The sequence below is a fragment of the Salvelinus namaycush genome, chromosome 3 (assembly GCF_016432855.1).
Source record: "Salvelinus namaycush isolate Seneca chromosome 3, SaNama_1.0, whole genome shotgun sequence".
NCBI lineage: Eukaryota > Metazoa > Chordata > Actinopteri > Salmoniformes > Salmonidae > Salvelinus > Salvelinus namaycush.
The window spans coordinates 8,611,585-8,635,861 of record NC_052309.1 but is presented as its reverse complement, the minus strand read 5'-3'; the positions used below and the strand labels follow the sequence as shown (position 1 = coordinate 8,635,861).

Sequence of the window (24,277 nt, the reverse complement as noted above, 5' to 3'; positions counted from 1 at the left end):
CGGTTTCTGGTTAGGGTAGGTTTTAAACAGGGGGACAACATCTCCCATGCACTTCCTTATAAACTCACTCATCAGCGCATAAATCTATGTTATTCTCTGAGGCTGCCCGGAACATTTCCCAGTCCTCGTGATCAAAACAATCTTGAAGCGTGGATTCCGATTGGTCAGACCAGTGTTGAATAGTTCTAGTCACGGGTACATCCTGTTTGAGTTTCTGCCTATAAGACAGTAGGAGCAAAATGGAGTTGTGGTCGGATTTGCCGAAGGGAGTACAGGGGAGGGCCTTTTATGCATCGTGGAAGTTAGAGTAGCAGTGATCCAGTGTATTGCCTGCACGAGTGCTACAATCAATATGCTGATAGAATTTAGGTAGCCTTGTTCTCAAATTTGCTTTGTTAAAATCCCCAGCTACAATAAATGCAGCCTCAGGATATATGGTTTATAGTTTGCATAGAGTCCAGTGAAGTTCCTTGAGGGCCATCATGCTATCGGCTTGAGGAGGGATATACACGACTGTGATAATAACCGACGAGAATTCTCTTGGCAGATAATATGGACAGCATTTGATTGTAAGGAATTCTAGGTCAGGTGAACAAAAGGACTTGAGTTCCTGTATGTTGTTACGATTACACCATGAGTCATTAATCATGAAACATACACCTCCGCCCTTCTTCTTCCCAGAGACATGTTTATTTCTGTCGGCGCGACACATAAAGAATCCCAGTGGCTGTACCGACTCCGACAACATATCCCGAGAGAGCGATGTTGCCGTGAAACAGAGAATGTTACAATCCCGAATGTCTCTCTGGAAAGCAACCCTTGCCCTAATTTTGTCTACCTTGTTATCTAGACTGGACATTGGCGAGTAATATACTCGGAAGCGGTGGGTGGTGTGCACGCCTTCGAAGTCTGACCAGAAGGCCGCTCCGTCTACCTCTTCTGCGGCGACGTTGTTTTGGGTCGGAGGTCAGGAGGTCCTCTGGAATCAGATCCAATGTCATGAGTGGTGGTGAGAACAAATGATCCGCTTCGGGAAAGTCGTATTCCTGGTCGGAATGTTGGTAAGTTGACGTCTCTCTGATATCCAATAGTTCTTCCCGGCTGTATCTAATAACACTTAAGATTTTCTGGGCTAACAAAGTAAGAAATAATACATAAAAAACAAAATACTGCATAGTTTCCTAAGGACTAGAATCGAGGCAATCATCTATGTCGGCGCCATCTTGCACAGTATTATGTATATAACCATTATGGTATATATAACCATGAATATGTATATAATCATTATTGTGTATATAACCATTATTGTATAACCATTATTATTTAACCATTATTCTGTAAATAACCATTATTCTGTATATAACCATTATTCTGTATATAACCATTAATCTGTATATAACCATTATTATATAATCATTATTATGTATGTAACCATTATTATATAACCATTATTCTTTATACAACCACTATTCTGTATATAACCCTTATTATATAATCACTATTCTGTATATAACCCTTATTATATAACCATTATTCTGTATATAACTATTATTATATAACCATTATTATTTGACAATTAGTATGTATATAATCATTATTATATAACTATTCTTCTGTATTCAACCATTATTCTGTATATACCCATTATTTTGTAAATAACCATTATTATATAACCATTTTTCTATATATAACCATTATTATATAATCATTATTATTTAGCAATTATTATGTATACAACCCTTATTGTATACCTTGTATTTTGTATATAACCATTATTCTGTGTATGTAACCATACTATTCTGTATATAAAGATTATTCTGTATATAACCATTATGTTATAATCATTATGCATTTAACCATTGTTATGTAACCATTATTCTGTATACAACCATTAATCTGCATATTCCCATTATTGTATAATCATTATTCGGTATATAAACATTATTATACAACCTTAATGCTTCATTTAACCATTATTCTGTATATAACCATAAATATATAACCATTATGTATATAACCATTATTATGTATAACCATTATTCTGTATATAACCATAAATATATAACCATTATTATGTATAACCATTATTCTGTATATAACCATAAAAATATAACCATTATGTATATAACCATTATTATGTATAACCATTATTCTGTATATAACCATAAATATATAACCATTATGTATATAACCATTATTATGTATAACCATTATTATGTATATAGCCATCATTATATAACTATTATGTATGTAGCCATTATTATGTATAACCATTATTATGTATATAACATTATTATATAGCCATTATGCTGTATGTAAGCATTATTATATAACCATTAATATTGTATATATCCATTATTCTGTATACAACCTGTATATAACCATTATTCTGTATATAACCATTATTATATATTTAACCATTATTCTTTATATCACCATTATTATATAATCATTATTATGTATTTATACATTATTCTATAACCTTTATATAACCACTAATCTGTATATAACCATAATTGTATAACCATTATGTGTATAACCATTATTATGTATAACCATTACACTGTATATACCCATCATTATATAACCATTATGTATATAACCATTATTATGTATAACCATTATTCTGTATATACCCATCATTATATAACCATTATGTATATAACCATTATTATGTATAACCATTATTCTGTATATACCCATCATTATATAACCATTATGTATATAACCATTATTATGTATAACCATTATTCTGTATATACCCATCATTATATAACCATTATGTATGTAACCATTATTATGTATAACCATTATTCTGTATATAACCATTATTATATAACCATTATGATGTATAACTATTATTATGTATATTATTATTAACATTATTATATAGCCATTAATATTGTATATAACCATTATTCTGTATATAACCATTATTTATATAGCATTATGTATATAACCATTATTCTGTATCTAACCATTATTATGTATGTAACCATTATTATATAATCATTAATCTTGTATATAAAATGTTTCCTGCATATAAGCAATGTTCTGTATATAACCATTATTCTGTATCTAACCATTATTATATGACCATTATTCTGTATATAACCATTATTCTGTATTTAACCATTATTATATAACCATTATTCTTTATATAACCATTATTCTGTGAACAGTATAACCATTTTATCTGTATATAAGCAATATTCTGTATAACCATTATTCTATATTTAACTTTGTATATAATCATTATTATATAACTATTATTATATATGTAACCATTATTCTGTATATCACCTTTATTATATAAGCGTTATTCTGTATAGAACCATTATTCTGTATAGAACCATTATGGTGTATACAACCATTATTATGTATTTAACCATTATTATAAACTGGGTGGTTCCAGCACTGAATGCTGATTGGCTGACAGCCTTGCTATATCAGACCGTATACCATTGCTATGACAAAACATTTATTTTTTCCTGCTCTAATTACGTTGGTAACCAGTTTATAATAGCAATAAGGCACCTCTGGGGTTTGTGGTATACGGCCAATATACCACGGCTAAGGACTGTATCCGGGCACTCCGCGTTGAGTCGTGCTAAGAACAGCCCTTAGCCGTGGTATATTGGCCATATACCACACTCCCTCGTGCCTTATTGCTTAATTATATAACCATTATTATATAACCATTATTCTGTATATAACCATTATGTTTATAACCATTATTCTGTCTAACCATTATTCTGTATAACCATTATTCTGTATATAACCATTATTATGTGTATAACCATTATTCTGTATATAACCATTATTATATACCATTATTCTGTATATAACCATTATTCTGTATAACCATTATTCTGTATATAACCATGATTCTGTATATAACCATTATTCTGTATGTAACCATTATTCTGTATAACCATTATTCTGTATATAACCATTATTCTGTATAACCATTATGTGTATAACCATTATTCTGTCTAACCATTATTCTGTATAACCATTATGTGTATAACCATTATTCTGTCTAACCATTATTCTATATATAACCATTATTATGTATATAACCATTATTCTGTATATAACCATTATTATATACCATTATTCTGTATATAACCACAATTCTGTATAACCATTATTCTGTATATAACCATTATTATGTATATAACCATTATTATGTATGTAACCATTATTATATACCCGTTATTCTGTATATAACCATTATTATATACCATTATTCTGTATATAACCACAATTCTGTATAACCATTATTCTGTATATAACCATTATTATGTATATAACCATTATTATGTATGTAACCATTATTATATACCCGTTATTCTGTATATAACCATTATTATATACCCGTTATTCTGTATGTAACCATTATTATATACCCGTTATTCTGTATATAACCATTATTATGTACCCGTTATTCTGTATATAACCATTATTCTGTATATAACCATTATTCTGTATATAACCGTTATTCTGTATATAACCATTATTATGTATGTAACCATTATTATATACCCGTTATTCTGTATATAACCATTATTATGTATGTAACCATTATTATATACCCGTTATTCTGTATATAACCATTATTATGTATAACCATTATTCTGTATATAACCATTATTATATACCCGTTATTCTGTATGTAACCATTATTATATACCCGTTATTCTGTATATAACCATTATTATGTACCCGTTATTCTGTATATAACCATTATTCTGTATATAATATAATCTCCCAGTGGAGACAGAAATAGATTGAGACCCTTGACGTGTCTGGAGCTGTATTCCTGACACTCATCTCCAGGCCTGGGTTTAAGGTTTGATTTGATTATCTCCCTGAATTAAGTATGCACAACTGAGACCCAGAGAGATCGATAAAAACTCAATTGAGTACAAAACTATTATGTATAAACATAAACACGGGGTCTATCCCAACATCTCCTTATCCTCCTCTCCTCCTCTCGCCCTATCCTCCTAATCCTTCTCTCGCCCTCTCCCCCTAATCCTCCTCTCCCCCTATCCTCCTAATCCTCCTCTCCCCCTATCCTCTTAATCCTCCTCTACCCCATCCTCCTAATCCTCCTATCCCCCTAATCCACCTCTCTCCCAATCCTCCTCTCCCCTCTCCTCCTATCGCCCTAATCCTCCTCTAGCCCTATCCTCCTCTCCACCTCTCCCCCAAATCCTCCTCTCCCCTAATCCTCCTATCCCCCTAATCCCCCTCTACCCCAATCCTCCTCTATCCCTATCCCCCTAATCCTCCTCTACCACTATCCCCCTAATCCTCCTCTACCGCTAATCCTCCTCTACCCCAATCCTCCTCTATCACTATCCCCCTATCCTCCTCTACCACTATCCCCCTAATCCTCCTCTCCCCCTATCCCCCTAATCCTCCTCTACCACTATCCCCCTAATCCTCCTCTACCCCTAATCCTCCTCTAGCCCTATCCTCCGCTCCACCTCTCCCCCTAATCCTCCTCTACCCCTAATCCTCCTCTACCCCAATCCTCCTCTATCAATATCCCCCTAATCCTCCTCTACCCCTATCCCCCTAATCCTCCTCTACCCCTATCGCCCAAATCCTCCTCTCCCCCTAATCCCCATATCCCCCTAATCCTCATCTACCCCTAATCCTCCTCTTTCCCAATCCTCCTCTATCACTATCGCCCTAATCCTCCTCTACCCCTAATCCTCCTCTACCACTATCCCCCTAATCCTCCTCTACCCCTAATCCCCCTCTACCCCAATCCTCCTCTATCACTATCCCCCTAATCCTCCTCTACCCCTAATCCTCCTCTACCACTATCCCCCTAATCCTCCTCTACCCCTAATCCCCCTCTACCCCAATCCTCCTCTATCACTATCCCCCTAATCCTCCTCTCCCACTAATCCCCCTATCCCCCTAATCCTCCTCTACCCCTAATCCTCCTCTACCCAAATCCTCCTCTACCCAAATCCTCCTCTATCACTATCCCCCTAATCCTCCTCTACCCCTAATCCTCCTCTACCACTATCCCCCTAATCCTCCTCTACCCCTAATCCTCCTCTACCCCAATCCTCCTCTACCACTATCCCCCTAATCCTCCTCTACCCCTAATCCTCCTCTACCACTATCCCCCTAATCCTCCTCTATCAATATCCCCCTAATCCTCCTCTACCCCTATCCCCCTAATCCTCCTCTACCCCTATCACCCTAATCCTCCTCTACCCCTAATCCTCCACTATCCCAATCCTCCTCTATCACTATCCCCCTAATTCTCCTCTACCACTATCCCCCTAATCCTCCTCTTCCCCTATCCTCCTCTACCCCTATCCCCCTAATCCTCCTCTATCACTATTCCCCTATCCTCCTCTACCCCTATCCCCCTAATCCTCCTCTCCCACTAATCCCCCTATCCCCCTAATCCTCCTCTACCCCTAATCCTCCTCTACCCAAATCCTCCTCTACCCAAATCCTCCTCTATCACTATCCCCCTAATCCTCCTCTTCCCCTATCCTCCTCTACCACTATCCCCTAACCTTCCTCTACCCCTAATCCTCCTCTTCCCCAATCCTCCTCTATCACTATCCCCCTAATCCTCCTCTACCCCTATCCCCCTAATCCTTCTCTCCCCCTAATCCCGCTATCCCCCTAATCCTCCTCTCCCCCTATCCTCCTCTACCCCTATCCCCCTAATCATCCTCTCCCACTAATCCCCCTATCCCCCTAATCCTCCTCTACCCCTAATCCTCCTCTACCCCAATCCTCCCCTATCATTATCCCCTAATCCTCCTCTACCCCTAATCCTCCTCTACCACTATCCCCCTAATCCTCCTCTCCCCCATCCTCCTCTACCCCTAATCCTCCTCTACCCCAATCCTCCTCTATCACTATCCCCCTAATCCTCCTCTATTCCTATCCCCCTAATCCTCCTCTTCCCCTATCCTCCTCTACCCCTATCCCCCTAATCCTCCTCTCCCCCTAATCCCGCTATCCCCCTAATCCTCCTCTACCCCTATCCTCCTCTACCACTATCCCCCCTATCCACCTCTCCCCCTAATCCTTCTCTCCCCCTAATCCCGCTATCCCCCTAATCCTCCTCTACCCCTATCCTCCTCTACCACTATCCCCCTAATCCTCCTCTACCCCATATCCTCCTCTACCACTATCCCCCCTATCCTCCTCTACCCCTATCCTCCTCTACCACTATCCCCCTAATCCTCCTCTCCCCCTATCCTCCTCTACCACTATCCCCCTAATCCTCCTCTCCCCCTATCCTCCTCTACCCCATATCCTCCTCTACCACTATCCCCCCTATCCTCCTCTACCCCTATCCTCCTCTACCACTATCCCCCTAATCCTCCTCTACCCCTATCCTCCTCTACCACTATCCCCCCTATCCTCCTCTACCCCTATCCTCCTCTACCACTATCCCCCCTATCCTCCTCTACCCCTATCCTCCTCTACCACTATCCCCCTAATCCTCCTCTATCCCTAATCCTCCTCTACCCCTATCCTCCTCTACCACTATCCCCCTAATCCTCCTCTACCCCTATCCTCCTCTACCACTATCCCCCTAATCCTCCTCTACCACTATCCCCCCTATCCTCCTCTACCCCTATCCTCCTCTACCACTATCCCCCCTATCCTCCTCTACCCCTATCCTCCTCTACCACTATCCCCCTAATCCTCCTCTACCACTATCCCCCTAATCCTCCTCTAGCCCTAATCCTCCTATCCCCCTAATCCTCCTCTACCCCTAATCCTCCTCTACCCCATATCCTCCTCTACCACTATCCCCCTAATCCTCCTCTCCCCCTATCCTCCTCTACCACTATCCCCCTAATCCTCCTCTACCCCTATCCCCCTAATCCTCCTCTTCCCCTATCCTCCTCTGATGAAACGGAGGAGTATTTCTGTCTGCGGAAAAACTCATTCTGATTGGCTGGGCCTGGCTCACAAGTGGGTGGGCCTATGCCCTCCCAGGTCCACCCATGGCTGTGCCCCTGCCCGGTCATGTGAAATCCATAGATTAGGGCCTAATTTATTTATTTCAATTGACTGATTTCCTTATATGAACTGTAACTCAGTAAAATCGTTGAAATTGTTGCGTTTATATTTTTGTTCAGTATAGTTAAATCAAACATATAGGCCTAGCTTATATCTAGTTTTAGGCATTAATATACCACTCACACAGCGGCGAACTGATGTAGGCTGAATATGCAGCTAGTAAACAGAAGGCTACTACCCCAATATGAAGCATGTCTAAGATAGAAAAATAAAAACATAAGGTTTACTTAATAGGCCTAATTAAAAAATAATGTCATTTTACACCGTTCATAGCAGAAACCATTCGTATGTTTATAGCCCAGAGGGCTCTGTCTGTTTCTCTCTCTCTCACACCCATCATCACTCTTGCGGTGAAATGTGAAACTAAAAATAATTCCACCAGAAGGTGGCAGTATTCACTGACTATTCTCTCAGACAGACACCACTGATACGCTTGTAATTGTAACAGGGAGTTTCTTCTTGCTAACTAGGACTAGTCCTAGTGCATCATTAAAACAGACAAAACCATCTGGGTATGACGATGGATTATTTCACAATTATTACGGAGACGTTTCACAATAACACAATTTAGGGTAGGCTAGCCCATCTCAGTTATAAGGTCAAATAAATGTAAACCTACTAAAAAAAACAATAAAAAAAACAGAACATTTCCAGACTACATTATTAATTGCACATCCGGATATAGAAACTGAGATCTCTGTAGTGCATAAAAACAAGGAAGATTGTTGTTGTCTTTAACTGCTGTATTCGAGCTCCTCCATTTTGTTTCGGTGCAGAATTGCAGTTTAGTTTATAAATACATCGATAAAGGGGCACATAGCATGACAACCTGAAATAAGCCTACTATGAAGCTTCAAACATTTCAGTCCCTTTTTTTACAAAGGCTATTCACCCTGTGGCTGCAACATACCGACATTATAATGTATCTATAGACTAACAATAGAAACGGGAGATTATTGGTGGTTGCTAAAAATTCATTGGTGACTATTCTAAGTATCTCATCGAACAAATCCCAATTAAAATTTCATGACCATAAATTGTTACATACAATAAATTATGTTACTAAAATACTATTGCCTAGGTTTACGTCAGATTACGGATAAAACAACATCAAAAAGGCTTAACCATAAAACAAGAAGACTTCCTGATAACGATAAAACAAAAGTTTCTGATAACCATAAAAACAAAAGCAGATTAAGGCCAACACCTTCATGTGATGATGAAATTATTATGCCTCATAATGTTCTATCATGCTTAGGCTACAGTCGCCGAAAACCACCAAAGCAATTGCTAACCCAGGACGCATAAAAACGTCAGGCCCGTGTAAAAGTTTCAATCTCCTCCGTCAATGAAAGTCTATGCTCCAGTGATTCAATCAAGGTTCATTCCACATAGGATACAGTAGGATCAAAAAAACACAATTATATTTTTCTGAGAATGATTTACCGTTTCCAAAGTAGAGGAAAGGGGAAGTTAATGTTGATGTGTTTTTTAAATAAGGGTAGGTTCCATCCTCTCAAATAAAACGTAAGGACCTCGATCCCGATCTCTCTTTTGACGAACATATCAAAAATATTTCAATGACAGCTTTTTTTCCATCTACGTAACATTGCAAAAAATCTGAAACTTTCTGTCCAAAAATGTGGCAGAAAAGTTAATCCATGCTTTTGTCACTTCTAGATTAGACTACTGCAATGCTTTACTCTCCAGCTACCTGAATAAAGCACTAAATAAACTTCAGTTAGTGCTAAACACCACTGCTAGAATCTTGACTAGAACCAAAAAATGTGATCATATTACTCCAGTGCTAGCCTCTCTACACTGGCTTCCTGTTAAGGCTAGGGCTGATTTCAAGGTTTTACTGCTAACCTACAAAGCATTACAGGGGCTTGCTCCTACCTATGTCTCCGATTTGGTCCTGCCGTACATACCTACATGTACACTACGGTCACAAGACGCAGGTCTCCTTACTGTCCTTAGAATTTCTAAGCAAACACTTAGAGTCAGGGATTTCTCCTATAGAGCTCAATTTTTATGGAACGGTCTGCCTATCCATGTGAGAGACGGAGACTCGGTCTCGACCTTTAAGTCTTTATTGAAGACTCATCTCTTCAGTAGATCCTATGATTGAGTGTAGTCTGGCCCAAGGGTGTGAAGGTGAACGGAAAGGCACTGGAGCGACGAACCGCCCTTGCTGTCTCTGTGTAACAGTTTAACTTTAGTCCGTTCCCTCGCCCCGACCCGGGCGCGAACCAGGGACCCTCTGCACACATCAACAACAGTCACCCACGAAGCATCGTCACCCATCGCTCCACAAAAGCCGCGGCCCTTGCAGAGCAAGGGGAACCACTACTTCAAGGTCTCAAAGCGAGTGACGTCACCAATTGAAACGCTATTAGCGCGCACCACCGCTAACTAGCTAGCCATTTCACATCCGTTACATTTGCCTTGCCGGTTCCCCTCTCTCCAGTTGGATTCTCTGCCTCTAACCCTATTACGGGGGCTGAGTCACTGGCTTACTGGTGCTCTTCCATGCCATCCCTAGGAGGGGTGCGTCACTTGAGTGGGTTGAGTCACTGACATGATCTTCCTGTTGGAGTATTTTTCCTGTCTTATCAGGTGTCCTGTGTGAATTTAAATATGCTCCCTCTAATTCTGTCTCTCTCCCCCTCCCCTGAGCCCTGGGACCATGCCTCAGGACTACCTGGCCTGATGACTCCTTGCTGTCCGAGGTCCACCTGGTCATGCTGCTGCTCCAGTTTCAACTGTTCTGCCTTCAGCTACGTAACCCTGACCTGTTCACCGGATGTGCTACGTTGTCCCGGACCTGCTGTTTTCGACTCTCTCTCTCTACCGCACCTGCTGTCTCTAACTCTTAATGATCGGCTATGAAAAGCAAACTGACATTTACTCCTGAGGTGCTGACCTGTTGCACCCTCTACAACCACTGTGATTATTATTATCTGACCCTGCTGGTTATCTATGAACGTTTGAACATCTTGGCCATGTTCTATTATAATCTCCACCCGGAACAGCCAGAAGAGGACTGGACACCCCTCAGAGCCTGGTTCCTCTTTAGGTTTCTTCCTAGGTTCCTTCCTTTCTAGGGAGTTCTTCCTAGCCTTCTACATCTGCACTGCTTGCTGTTTTGAGGTTTTTTAGGCTGGGTTTCTGTATAGCACTTTGTGACATCGGCTGATGTAAAAAGGGCTTTATAAATAAATGTGATTGATTGATGGATCGATGGGGTAGGCTTCCCTCGCTCTTTCGTCAGAGGGATAATAGGATGTGATGTGTTTCTAACGGGACAAGGAGAGATCCTCATCCGCCCGGTGAAGACGCATGTAACCGGCGCAGATTTGTCATGTTTTGAGGTGCTTCTTGTAGCATTTTTTGAGTCAAACGTGAATTCGTTGAATTATTTTCTACCAGTATTTCAGATCGATGTTGCGGTCTTTTCATTTTTTTCATTTTTCATTTGTGCCTTGTCAAATTTGTGTACGGAACTTCACTATTTGCGCAGGAATTTAGGCTAATGAAAATAGAATGATGAGTGTCATGTCTTGGGTTCTGGCTTGGTTATTGGTTTCTGGTATTAATATCCAATTGGCCCAAGAGAAAACTATTGTAAAGGTAAATAAAGACTATTTTTTATATGTGAAAATCCTCTACTATATATTACGTATGCATATTTTTTCAGAATTTTCTATTTGACATATAAAGATCTACAGTTGAAGTCGGAAGTTTACATACACCTTAGCCAAATACATTTAAACTCAGTTTTTAACAATTCCTGACATGTAATCCTAGTAAAAATTCATTGTTTTATGTTTTAGGTCAGTTAGGATCACCATTTTATTTTAAGAATGTGAAATGTCAGAATAATAGTAGAGAGAATGATTTCTTTCAGCTTTTATTTCTTTCATCACATTCCCAGTGGGTCAGAAGTTTACATACACTCAATTAGTATTTGGTAGCATTGCCTTTAAATTGTTTAACTTGGGTCAAACGTTTCAGGTAGCCTTCCACAAGCTTACCACAATAAGTTGGGTGAATGTTGGCCCTTTCTTCCTGACAGAGCTGGTGTAACTGAGTCAGATTTGTAGGCCTCCATGCTCGCACACGCTTTTTCAGTTCTGCCCACAAATTTTCTATAGGATTGAGGTCAGGGCTTTGTGATGGCCACTCCAATACCTTGACTTTGTTGTCCTTAAGCCATTTTGCCACAACTTTGGAAGTATGCTTGGGGTCATTGTCCATTTGGAAGACCCATTTGCGACCAAGCTTTAACTTCTGACTGATGTCTTGAGATGTTGCTTCAATATATCCACATAATTTTCCAGCCTCATGATGCCATCTATTTTGTGAAGTGCACCAGTCCCTCCTGCAGCAAAGCACCCCCACAACATGATCCTGCCACCCCAGTGCTTCACGGTTGGGATGGTGTTCTTCGGCATTCAAGCCTCCCCCTTTTTCCTCCTAACATAATGATCGTCATTATGGCAAAACAGTTCTATTTTTGTTTTATCAGACCAGAGGACATTTCTCCAAAAATTATGATCTTTGTCCCCATGTGCAGTTGCAAACCGTAGTCTGGCTTTTTTATGGCGGTTTTGGAGCAGTGGCTTCTTCCTTGTTGAGCGGCCATCAGGTTATGTCGATATAGGACTCGTTTTACTGTGGATATACTGTAGATACTTTTGTATCTGTTTCCTCCAGCATCTTCACAAGGTCCTTTGCTGTTGTTCTGGGATTGATTTGCACTTTTCGCACCAAAGTATGTTCTTCTCTAGGAGACGGAACACATCTCCTTCCTGAGCAGTATGACGGCTGCGTGGTCCCATGGTGTTTATACTTGTGTACTATTGTTTGTACAGATGAACGTGGTACCTTCAGGTGTTTGGATGAACCAGGTCTACAATTTGTTTTCTGAGGTCTTGGCTGATTTCTTTTGATTTTCCCATGATGTCAAGCAAAGAGGCGCTGAGTTTGAAGGTAGATCTTGAAATACATCCACAGGTACACCTCCAGTTGACTCAAATCATATCAATTAGCCTATCAGAACTTCTAAAGCCATGACATCATTTTCTGGAATTTTCCAAGCTGTTTAAAGGCACAGTCAACTTAGTGTATGTGTCACGCCCTGATCTGTTTCACCTATCCTTGTGATTGTCTCCACCCCCTCCAGGTGTCACTTATTTTATCACTTATGTATTTATCTCTGTGTTTCCTGTCTCTCTGTATGTTTCCAAGTCAACCAGCGTTTTTTCCCGTTCTTCTTCTTTTTTTCGTCCTCCCGGTTTTGATCCTGTTTCTGGACATTGTACCTGCCTGCCTGACCATTCTGTCTGCCTTGACTATGAGCCTGTCTGCCACTCTGTACCTCCTGGACTCTGATCTGGTTTTGACCTTTTTGCCTGTCCACGACCATTCTCTTGCCTACTCCTTTGGATTAATAAACATTGTAAGATTCCAACCATATGCCTCCTGTGTCTGCATTTGGGTCTCGCCTTGTGCCTTGATAATATGTAACCTCCTGACCCAATTGACTCAAATGGTATCAATTAGCCTATCAGAAGCTTCTAAAGCCATGACCTAATTTTCTGGAATTTTTCAAGCTGTTTAACGGCACAGTCAACTTAGTGTATGTAAACTTCTGACCCACTGGAATTGTGATACAGTGAATTATAAGTGAAATAATCTGTCTGTAAACAATTGTTGGAAAAATTACTTGTGTCATGCACAAAGTAGATGTCCTAACCGACTTGCCAAAACTATAGTTTGTTAACAAGAAATTTGTGGAGTGGTTGAAAAACTAGTTTTAATGACTCCAACCTAAGTGTATGTAAACTTCTGACTTCAACTGTATGTTGGGCCTCCAGCAAAATTAAATGGGCTATATAAATATATCTCTCATGAAATTATAGGACTTGATCCTCTCTATATCAAATACAGAATTGGAAAGTAATGGTAGTGTAAACCACATGTTTTGGAGCCTGACATTACAGACATTAATGGCGCCGGAGGGGATGGCTGTCATTTTACGGGCTCTTAACCAACTGTGCTATTTTATTAATTTTTTTCGCATTGTTTGTAACTTATTTTTTAGATAAAGTTGTTGATATCGTCTCTTTTGGCCGAAAAGAGCTTCTGGACAGCACACACCTTGAACTGGACAAATCATTTTCCTTTAATGAGTCCGATTCAAAGGATATACTGCTTCCCAGAGACCAGGCCCATATCCCGTCATTCGAAGAAAAGACAGAGGGGGAGGAGGGCAGGGTTCCTTGTTAGGATTCATAGGCGATTGAGTAAATCACCACTATCATCGGTTCTATTGGCCAATCACTGGAAAACAAACTGGTCGAGACTATCCTACCAATGGGGACTGTAATATCTTATGTTTCACCAAGTAGTGGCTGAACAACGTCACGTATAATATAGAGTTGGCTGGGTTTTCGGCACGACAGAGCAGCTACGTCTGGCGCGGGTGTGTGTCTATTTGTCAATGACAGCTGGTGTGCAACGTCTAATATTAAAGAAGTCTTAAGGTATTGCTTGACTGAGGTAGAGTACCTCATGATAAGTTGTAGACCACACTACCAAGAGAGTTTTCATCTATATTATTCGTAGCCGTCTATTTACCACCACAAACTGATGCTGGCACTAAGACCGCACTCAACGAGCTGTATAAGGCCATAAGCAAACAAGAAAATGCAGGCAAACTTAAATCCATTTTACCTAATTTCTACCAGCATGCCACGTGCAACCAGAGGGAAAAAACTCTAGACCACCTTTACTCCACACACAGAGACGCGTACAAAGCTCTCCCTCTCCCTCCATTTGGCATATCTGACCATAACTATATCATCCTGATTCCTGCATACTAGCAAAAACTAAAGCAGGAAATACCAGGGACTTGCGCAATACGGAAGTGGTCACATGACGCAGATGCTACGCTAAAGGACTGTACGTACATATCCCAACCAGAAGCAATGGATTACAGGCAACATCCACACTGAGCTAAACACTAGAGCTGCTGCTTTCAAGGAGTGAGACACTAATCCGGACGCTTATAAGAAATTCTGTTATGCCCTCAGACGGACCATCAAACATGCAAAGCATCAATACAGGACTAAGATTGAATCCTACTACACCGGCTCGGACTCTCGTCGGATGTGGCAGGGCTTGAAAACTATTACAGACTACAAAGAAAAACCCAGCTGTGAGTTGCCCAGTGACGCAAGCCTACCAGATGAGCTAAATGCCTTTTATGCTCACTTCGAGGCAAACAACACTGAAGCATGCATGAGAGCACCAGCTGTTCTGGACGACTGTGGGATTTCCGTAGCAAGGCTGCAGGGCCAGACAGATTACCTGGGCGTGTACTCAGGCATGCGCGGACAAACTGGCAAGTGTCTTCAATGACATTTTCAACCTCTCCCTGACCAAGTCTGTAATACCTACATGTTTAAAGCAGACCACCATAGTCCCTGTGCCCAAGAATACGAAGGTAACCTTCCTACATGGCTACCGCCCTGTAGTAGTGGTAAACCACATGTGTTAGAGCCTGACATTACATACTGTAGTGCAGGGCTCTCCAACCCTGTTCCTGGACAGCTACTATCCTGTAGGTTTTCACTCCAACCCTGTTTCTGGAGAGCTACTATCCTGTAGGTTTTAACTCCAACCCTGTTCCTGGAGAGCTACCCTCCTGTAGGTTTTAACTCCAACCATGTTCCTGGAGAGATACTATCCTGTAGGTTTTAACTCCAACCATGTTCCTGGAGAGCTACCCTCCTGTAGGTTTTAACTCCAACCGTGTTCCTGGAGAGCTACCATCCTGTATGTTTTAACTCCAACCCTGTTCCTGGAGAGCTACCATCCTGTAGGTTTTCACTCCAACCCTGTTCCTGGAGAGCTACCCATCCTGTAGGTTTTCACTCCAACCCTGTTCCTGGAGAGCTACCCTCCTGTATGTTTTCACTCCAACCCTGTTCCTGGAGAGCTACCATCCTGAAGGTTTTCACTCCAACCCTAGTCTAGCACACCTGATTCTAATAATTAGCTGGTTGATAACCTGAACCAGGTTAGTTACAACTGGGTATGGAGCAAAAACATACAGGAAGGTAGCTCTCCAGGAACAGGGTTGGACATCCCTGCTGTAGTGTAAACCACATTTTAGAGCATAACATCACATACTGTAGTGTAAACCACATTTTAGAGCCTTACATTACGTACTGTAGTGTGAACCACATGTTTTAGAGCCTGACATTACATCGTGTGTCAAGTCGAGTGAGACTCTGGATTTTAAGTGGTCAGAGGATACGCAGTGGCCATGTAAAAAGGGGAACAGAAAGAGCACTTTGCTTTCCACATCAAATAGTTTCATTTTACCCCAGCATCAAGAGGGCCCTTGTCAGCAAAGTGATTACCGACTGTGATCATGTCGGTTCTTACTACCAAGCTACAAGAAAGAGAGAAAAAACCTTTTCAGAATAACTCCCAAAATGAGCATCATGACCCAACATTGACCATTAAAACTATATAAACAGATCAATAAGAACATTCTATTGACACTGTGCGTAATGGTTACTTCACACTACATTCCAATTAAGATCCAGACCCAATGGAAAGTCAGCTAAATTCGTCTGAGATCAACTGTATACCAGCTGGCCAAACGGAGAAACACCTTATTCCCTATATAGTGCACTACTTTTGACCAAAGCCCCTAAGTCCTATGGGCCCTGGTTAAATGTAGTGCATTAAATAGGGAATAGGGTTACCATTTGATAGCTTATCAACTGGCAGCTTCATTAAATAGTACCCACAATACACCATTCTCAACGTCAACAGTGAAGAGGCGACTCCGGGATGCTGGCCTTCTAGGCAGAGTTGCAAAGAAAAACCCATATCTCAGACTGGCCAATAAAAATAATATATTAAGATGGTCTAAATATCACAGACACTGGACAGAGGAACTCTTCCTAGTCGCCTCTTCATTGTTGACGTTGAGACTGGTGTTTTGCGGGTACTATTTAATGACGCTGCCAGTTGAGGACTTGTGAAGCATCTGTTTCTCAAACTAGACACTCTAATGTACTTGTCCTCTTGCTCAGTTGTGCACCGGGGCCTCCCACTCCTCTTTCTATTCTGGTTAGAGCCAGTTTGCGCTGTTCTGTGAAGGGAGTAGTACACAGCGTTGTACGAGATCTTCAGTATCTTGGCAATTTCTCACATGGAATAGCCTTCATTTCTCAGAACAAGAATAGACTGACGAGTTTCAGAAGAAAGTTCTTTGTTTCTGGCCATTTTGAGCCTGTAATCGAACCCACAACTGCTGATGCTCCAGATACTCAAGTAGTCTAAAGAAGGCCAGTTTTATTGTTTATTTAATCAGGAGAACAGTTTTCAGCTGTGCTAACATAATTGCAAAAGGGTTTTCTAATGATCAATTAGTCTTGTTTGGGATAGGGGACAGCATTTTCACTTTTGCATGAAATGCGTGCCCAGAGTAAACTGCCTGCTACTCTGTCCCAGATGCTAATATATGCATATTATTAGTAGTATTGGATAGAAAACACTCTGAAGTTTCTAAAACTGTTTGAATAATGTCTGTGAATATAACAGAACTCATATGGCAGGCAAAAATCTGAGAAAAATCCAACCAGGAAGTGGGAAATCTGAGGTTTGTAGTTTTTCAAAGCTTGAGCTACCGAATACACAGTGTCTATGGGGTCAAGTTGCACTTCCTAAGGCTTCCACTAGATGTCAACCGTCTTTAGAAACTTGTTTCAGGCTTCTGCTATAAAGGAGGGGGGAATGGGAGCTGAATGAGTCATGGGTCTGGCAGAGTGTCTCAGGCTCGTGATGCGCGCTCCCGACAGAGTTAGCTCTCGTTCCAATGCTTTGCTACAGACAATGGAATTCTCCGGTTGGAACATTATTGATGATTTATGTTAAAAACATCCTAAAGATTGATTCCATACATCGTTTGACATGTTTCTACGACCTGTAACGGAACTTTTCGAGTTTTTGTCTGGACGTAGTGCTCATGAAGATGGATTACTGGGCTGAACACTTTAACAACTAGTGGCTATTTGGACATAAATGATGGACTTTATGGAATTTTATGGAACAAATCAGTCATTTATTGTCGAACTGCGATTCCTGGGAGTGCATTCTGATGAAGATCATCAAAGGTAAGTGAATATTTATAATGTTATTTCTAACTTCTGTTGACTCCAACATGGCGGATATTTCTTTGGCTGGATTGGGCTCTAAGCGCCGTACTCAGATTATGCTTTTTCCGTAAAGTCTTTTTGAAATCTGACACAACGGTTGCATTAAGGAGAAGTCTATCTTTAATTCTGTGAATAACACTTGTATCTTTTATCAATGTTTATTATGAGTACTTCTGGGATTTCTGTGGCTATCTGCAAAATCACCGGATGTTTTGGAATCAAAACATTACTGCACGTAACGCGCCAATGTAAACTGAGATTTTTGGATATAAATATGCACATTATCAAACAAAACATACATGTATTGTGTAACATGATGTCCTATGAGTGTCATCTGATGAAGATCATCAAAGGTTAGTGATGAATTTTATCTATATTTCAGCTTTTTGTGACTCCTCTCTTTGTCTGGAAAAATGTCTGTGTGTTTTTTTGACTTGGCTCTGAACTAACATAATCATATGTTGTGCTTTCGCTGTAAAGCCTTTTTGAAATCAGACACAATGGGTAGATTAACAAGAAGTTTATCTTTCATTTGCTGTATTGGACTTGTTAATGTGTGAAAGTTACATATTTCAAAAAAATATTTTTGAATTTCGCGCACTGCCTTTTCAGCGGAATGTTGTCGAGGGGTTCCGCTAGCGGAACGCCTGCGCTAGAAAGGTTAAAATGGTAAACTTGGATTAGCTAACACAAGGTGCCATTGGAACACAGGAGTGATGGTTGCTGATAATGGGCCTCTGTACGCCTATGTAGATATTCCATAAAAAAATCTGACGTTTCCAGCTACAATAGTCATTTACAACATTAACAATGTCTACACTGTATTGCTGATCAATTTGATGTTATTTCAATGTACAAAAATTTTGCTTTTCTGTCAAAAACAAGGATATTTCTAAGTGACCCCAACTTTTGAATGGCAGTATACTGTATATATACAGTGGGGAGAACAATTATTTGATAAACTGCCAATTTTGCAGGCTTTCCTACTTACAAAGCATGTATAGGTCTGAAATTTTTATCATTGGTACACTTCAACTGTGAGAGACGGAATCTAAAACAAAAATCCAGAAAATCACATTGTATGATTTTTAAGTAATTAATTTGCATTTTATGACATAAGTATTTGATCACCTACCAACCAGTAAGAATTCCGGCTCTCACAGGCCTGTTAATTTTTCTTTAAGAAGCCCTCCTGTTCTCCACTCATTACCTGTATTAACTGCACCTGTTTGAACTCGTTACCTGTATAAAAGACACCTGTCCACACACTCAATCAAACAGACTCCAACCTCTCCACAATGGCCAAGAGCTGTGTAAGGACATCAGGGATAAAATTGTAGACCTGCACAAGGCTGGGATGGGCTACAGGACAATAGGCAAGCAGCTTGGTGAGAAGGCAACAACTGTCGGCGCAATTATTAGAAAATGGAAGAAGTTCAAGATGACGGTCAATCACCCTCGGTCTGGGGCTCCATGCAAGATCTCACCTCGTGGGGCATCAATGATCATGAGGAAGGTGAGGGATCAACCCAGAACTACACGGCAGGACCTGGTCAATGACCTGAAGAGAGCTGGGACCACAGTCTCAAAGAAAACCATTAGTAACACACTACGCCGTCATGGATTAAAATCCTGCAGCGCACGCAAGGTCCCCCAGCTCAAGCCAGCGCATGTCCAGGCCCGTCTGAAGTTTGCCAATGACCATCTGGATGATCCAGAGGAGGAATGGGAGAAGGTCATGTGGTCTGATGAGACAAAAATAGAGCTTTTTGGTCTAAACTCCACTCGCAGTGTTTGGAGGAAGAAGAAGGATGAGTACAACCCCAAGAACACCATCCCAACCGTGAAGCATGGAGGTGGAAACATCATTCTTTGGGGATGCTTTTCTGCAAAGGGGACAGGACGACTGCACCGTATTGAGGGGAGGATGGATGGGGCCATGTATCGCGAGATCTTGGCCAACAACCTCCTTCCCTCAGTAAGAGCATTGAAGATGGGTCGTGGCTGGGTCTTCCAGCATGACAACGACCCTAAACACACAGCCAGGGCAACTAAGGAGTGGCTCCGTAAGAAGCATCTCAAGGTCCTGGAGTGGCCTAGCCAGTCTCCAGACCTGAACCCTAGAAAATCTTTGGAGGGAGCTGAAAGTCCGTATTGCCCAGCGACAGCCCCGAAACCTGAAGGATCTGGAGAAGGTCTGTATGGAGGAGTGGGCCAAAATCTCTGCTGCAGTGTGTGCAAACCTGGTCAAGAACTACAGGAAACGTATGATCTCTGTAATTGCAAACAAAGGTTTCTGTACCAAATATTAAGTTCTGCTTTTCTGATGTATCAAATACTTATGTCATGCAATAAAATGCAAATGAATTACTTAAAAATCATACAATGTGATTTTCTGGATTTTTGTTTTAGATTCCGTCTCTCACAGTTGAAGTGTACCTATGATAAAAATGACAGACCTCTACATGTTTTGTAAGTAGGAAAACCTGCAAAATCGGCAGTGTATCAAATACTTGTTCTCCCCACTGTATATATATTTGCCTGGCAACTCTTTATACACAGTTCTACACATTCCGGGTGATGAAGATACAGTCAGTGGGTAAACATTGGATAATGCTGCTAGCTGCTCTTAGCTCTCCAGCCTAGCTAGCTAGCGGGTGTCCTTAATGTACTGCAGCTGTTAGCTCTCCAGCCTAGCTAGCTGACGGATGTCCTTAATGTGCTAGCTGCTCTTAGCTCTCCAGCCTAGCTAGCTAACGGATGTCCTTAATGTGCTAGCTGCTCTTAGCTCTCCAGCCTAGCTAGCTAACGGATGTCCTTAATGTGCTAACTGCTCTTAGCTCTCCAGCCTAGCTAGCTGACGGATGTCCTTAATGTGCTAGCTGCTCTTAGCTCTCCAGCCTAGCTAGCTAACGGATGTCCTTAATGTGCTAGCTGCTCTTAGCTCTCCAGCCTAGCTAGCTAGCGGATGTCCTTAATGTGCGGCTGCTCTTAGCTCTCCAGCCTAGCTAGCTAGCGGATGTCCTTAATGTGCGGCTGCTCAGAGATGATAATGTCGGATAAAGAGAGATGCGACTGACTGGCAAACACTTCCTGCTAACAACAGACAAGCAGACACTTCTGGCTAACAACAGACAGGCAGACAGACACTTCCTGCTAACAGACAGGCAGACACTTCCTGCTAACAACAGACAAGCAGACACTTCCAGCTAACAAAAGACAGACACTTCCTGCTAACAACAGACAGAGATGTCATCCTCTACATGTGCACTGAGAGTCTAACTGACATAATTTCATAGCATTCATCCCTATCAGAGACTGCACAAAGGATAGATTGTGAGATTGTTTACACACACACACACGCACTCTCACGCACACTGACTGACACGCACACCGATTGACACAGACACAGAATTTCTCCTCTCTCTCTCTCTAATCAGCAGGATAAAGGTGGGAGTCTGGCAGCCTATCTAGGAATCACAGTGTCCACATAGTGATGATGACATCACCAGCCAGCGTCCAAAGGTCTGCAACCAGACTTATTTATTAGCCCTGTGAAACAACCAATCACAGTTCCCTCTCATCAACTTTTAGTGATGTCACTGTACTGATGAGGAAATAGTCTCAGAGGGATTTTGGTCAAATAAAATCAAATCCTGTTCCTTCCTATAACCAAGTATATACCATTAGGTTTGGACACACACGCACACACACACACAGACACACAGACACACACACACACAGACACACACACACACACACACACACACAGACACACACACACACACACACACACACACACACACACACACACACACACACACACACACACACACACAGACACAGACACACACACACAGACACACACAGACACACACACACACACACGCACACACACAACCCAGGATACGCTCAGACACACACAACCCAGGATACGCTCAGACACACACAACCCAGGATACGCTCAGACACACACAACCCAGGATACGCTCAGACACACACAACCCAGGATACGCTCAGACACACACAACCCAGGATACGCTCAGACACACACAACCCAGGATACGCTCAGACACACACAACCCAGGATACGCTCAGACACACACAACCCAGGATACGCTCAGACACACACAACCCAGGATACGCTCAGACACACACAACCCAGGATACGCTCAGACACACACAACCCAGGATACGCTCAGACACACACAACCCAGGATACGCTCAGACACACACAACCCAGGATACGCTCAGACACACACAACCCAGGATACGCTCAGACACACACAACCCAGGATACGCTCAGACACACACAACCCAGGATACGCTCAGACACACACAACCCAGGATACGCTCAGACACACACAACCCAGGATACGCTCAGACACACACAACCCAGGATACGCTCAGACACACACAACCCAGGATACGCTCAGACACACACAACCCAGGATACGCTCAGACACAAACGAATCCAACAAGCCCTTTTAGTTAAGTGCTTTTCTACGACAACTGATGAATCTTATTAATACTCCTTATTACAGAACTGTTCATCATCTTGGTTGCTTTAATCAACCACATAGTAGTCAAACTGTTCATCATCTTGGTTGCTTGAATCAACCACATAGTAGTCAAACTGTTCATCATCTTGGTTGCTTTAATCAACCACATAGTAGTCAAACTGTTCAGCATCTTGGTTGCTTTAATCAACCACATAGTAGTCAAACTGTTCAGCATCTTGGTTGCTTTAATCAACCACATAGTAGTCAAACTGTTCAGCATCTTGGTTGCTTTAATCAACCACATAGTAGTCAAACTGTTCAGCATCTTGGTTGCTTTAATCAACCACATAGTAGTCAAACTGTTCAGCATCTTGGTTGCTTTAATCAACCACATAGTAGTCAAACTGTTCAGCATCTTGGTTGCTTTAATCAACCACATAGTAGTCAAACTGTTCAGCATCTTGGTTGCTTTAATCAACCACATAGTAGTCAAACTGTTCAGCATCTTGGTTGCTTTAATCAACCACATAGTAGTCAAACTGTTCATCATCTTGGTTGCTTGAATCAACCACATAGTAGTCAAACTGTTCATCATCTTGGTTGCTTTAATCAACCACATAGTAGTCAAACTGTTCATCATCTTGGTTGCTTTAATCAACCACATAGTAGTCAAACTGTTCAGCATCTTGGTTGCTTTAATCAACCACATAGTAGTCAAACTGTTCAGCATCTTGGTTGCTTTAATCAACCACATAGTAGTCAAACTGTTCATCATCTTGGTTGCTTTAATCAACCACATAGTAGTCAAACTGTTCAGCATCTTGGTTGCTTTAATCAACCACATAGTAGTCAAACTGTTCATCATCTTGGTTGCTTTAATCAACCACATAGTAGTCAAACTGTTCATCATCTTGGTTGCTTTAATCAACCACATAGTAGTCAAACTGTTCATCATCTTGGTTGCTTGAATCAACCACATAGCAGTCAAACTGTTCATCATCTTGGTTGCTTTAATCAACCACATAGTAGTCAAACTGTTCATCATCTTGGTTGCTTTAATCAACCACATAGTAGTCAAACTGTTCAGCATCTTGGTTGCTTTAATCACCCACATAGTAGTCAAACTGTTCATCATCTTGGTTGCTTTAATCAACCACATAGTAGTCAAACTGTTCATCATCTTGGTTGCTTTAATCACCCACATAGTAGTCAAACTGTTCAGCATCTTGGTTGCTTTAATCAACCACATAGTAGTCAAACTGTTCATCATCTTGGTTGCTTTAATCAACCACATAGTAGTCAAACTGTTCATCATCTTGGTTGCTTTAATCAACCACATAGTAGTCAAACTGTTCAGCATCTTGGTTGCTTTAATCAACCACATAGTAGTCAAACTGTTCATCATCTTGGTTGCTTTAATCAACCACATAGTAGTCAAACTGT

At 41.1% G+C, this 24,277-nt stretch overlaps 2 protein-coding genes across 4 annotated transcripts in view; one reads left to right on the top strand and one right to left on the bottom strand.

Annotated features, from left to right (window-relative positions):
* LOC120044776 (uncharacterized protein DDB_G0271670-like) overlaps nt 1-24,277 on the top strand; it is a gene marked incomplete at its 3' end in the record, with an annotated part of 148,198 nt that overhangs the window by 15,983 nt on the left and 107,938 nt on the right. The gene's annotated exons all lie outside the window — the stretch shown is intronic.
* The window catches only part of LOC120044900 (one cut domain family member 2-like), a 46,100-nt gene that overhangs the window by 12,861 nt on the left and 8,962 nt on the right, over nt 1-24,277 (bottom strand). The window lies entirely within an intron of this gene.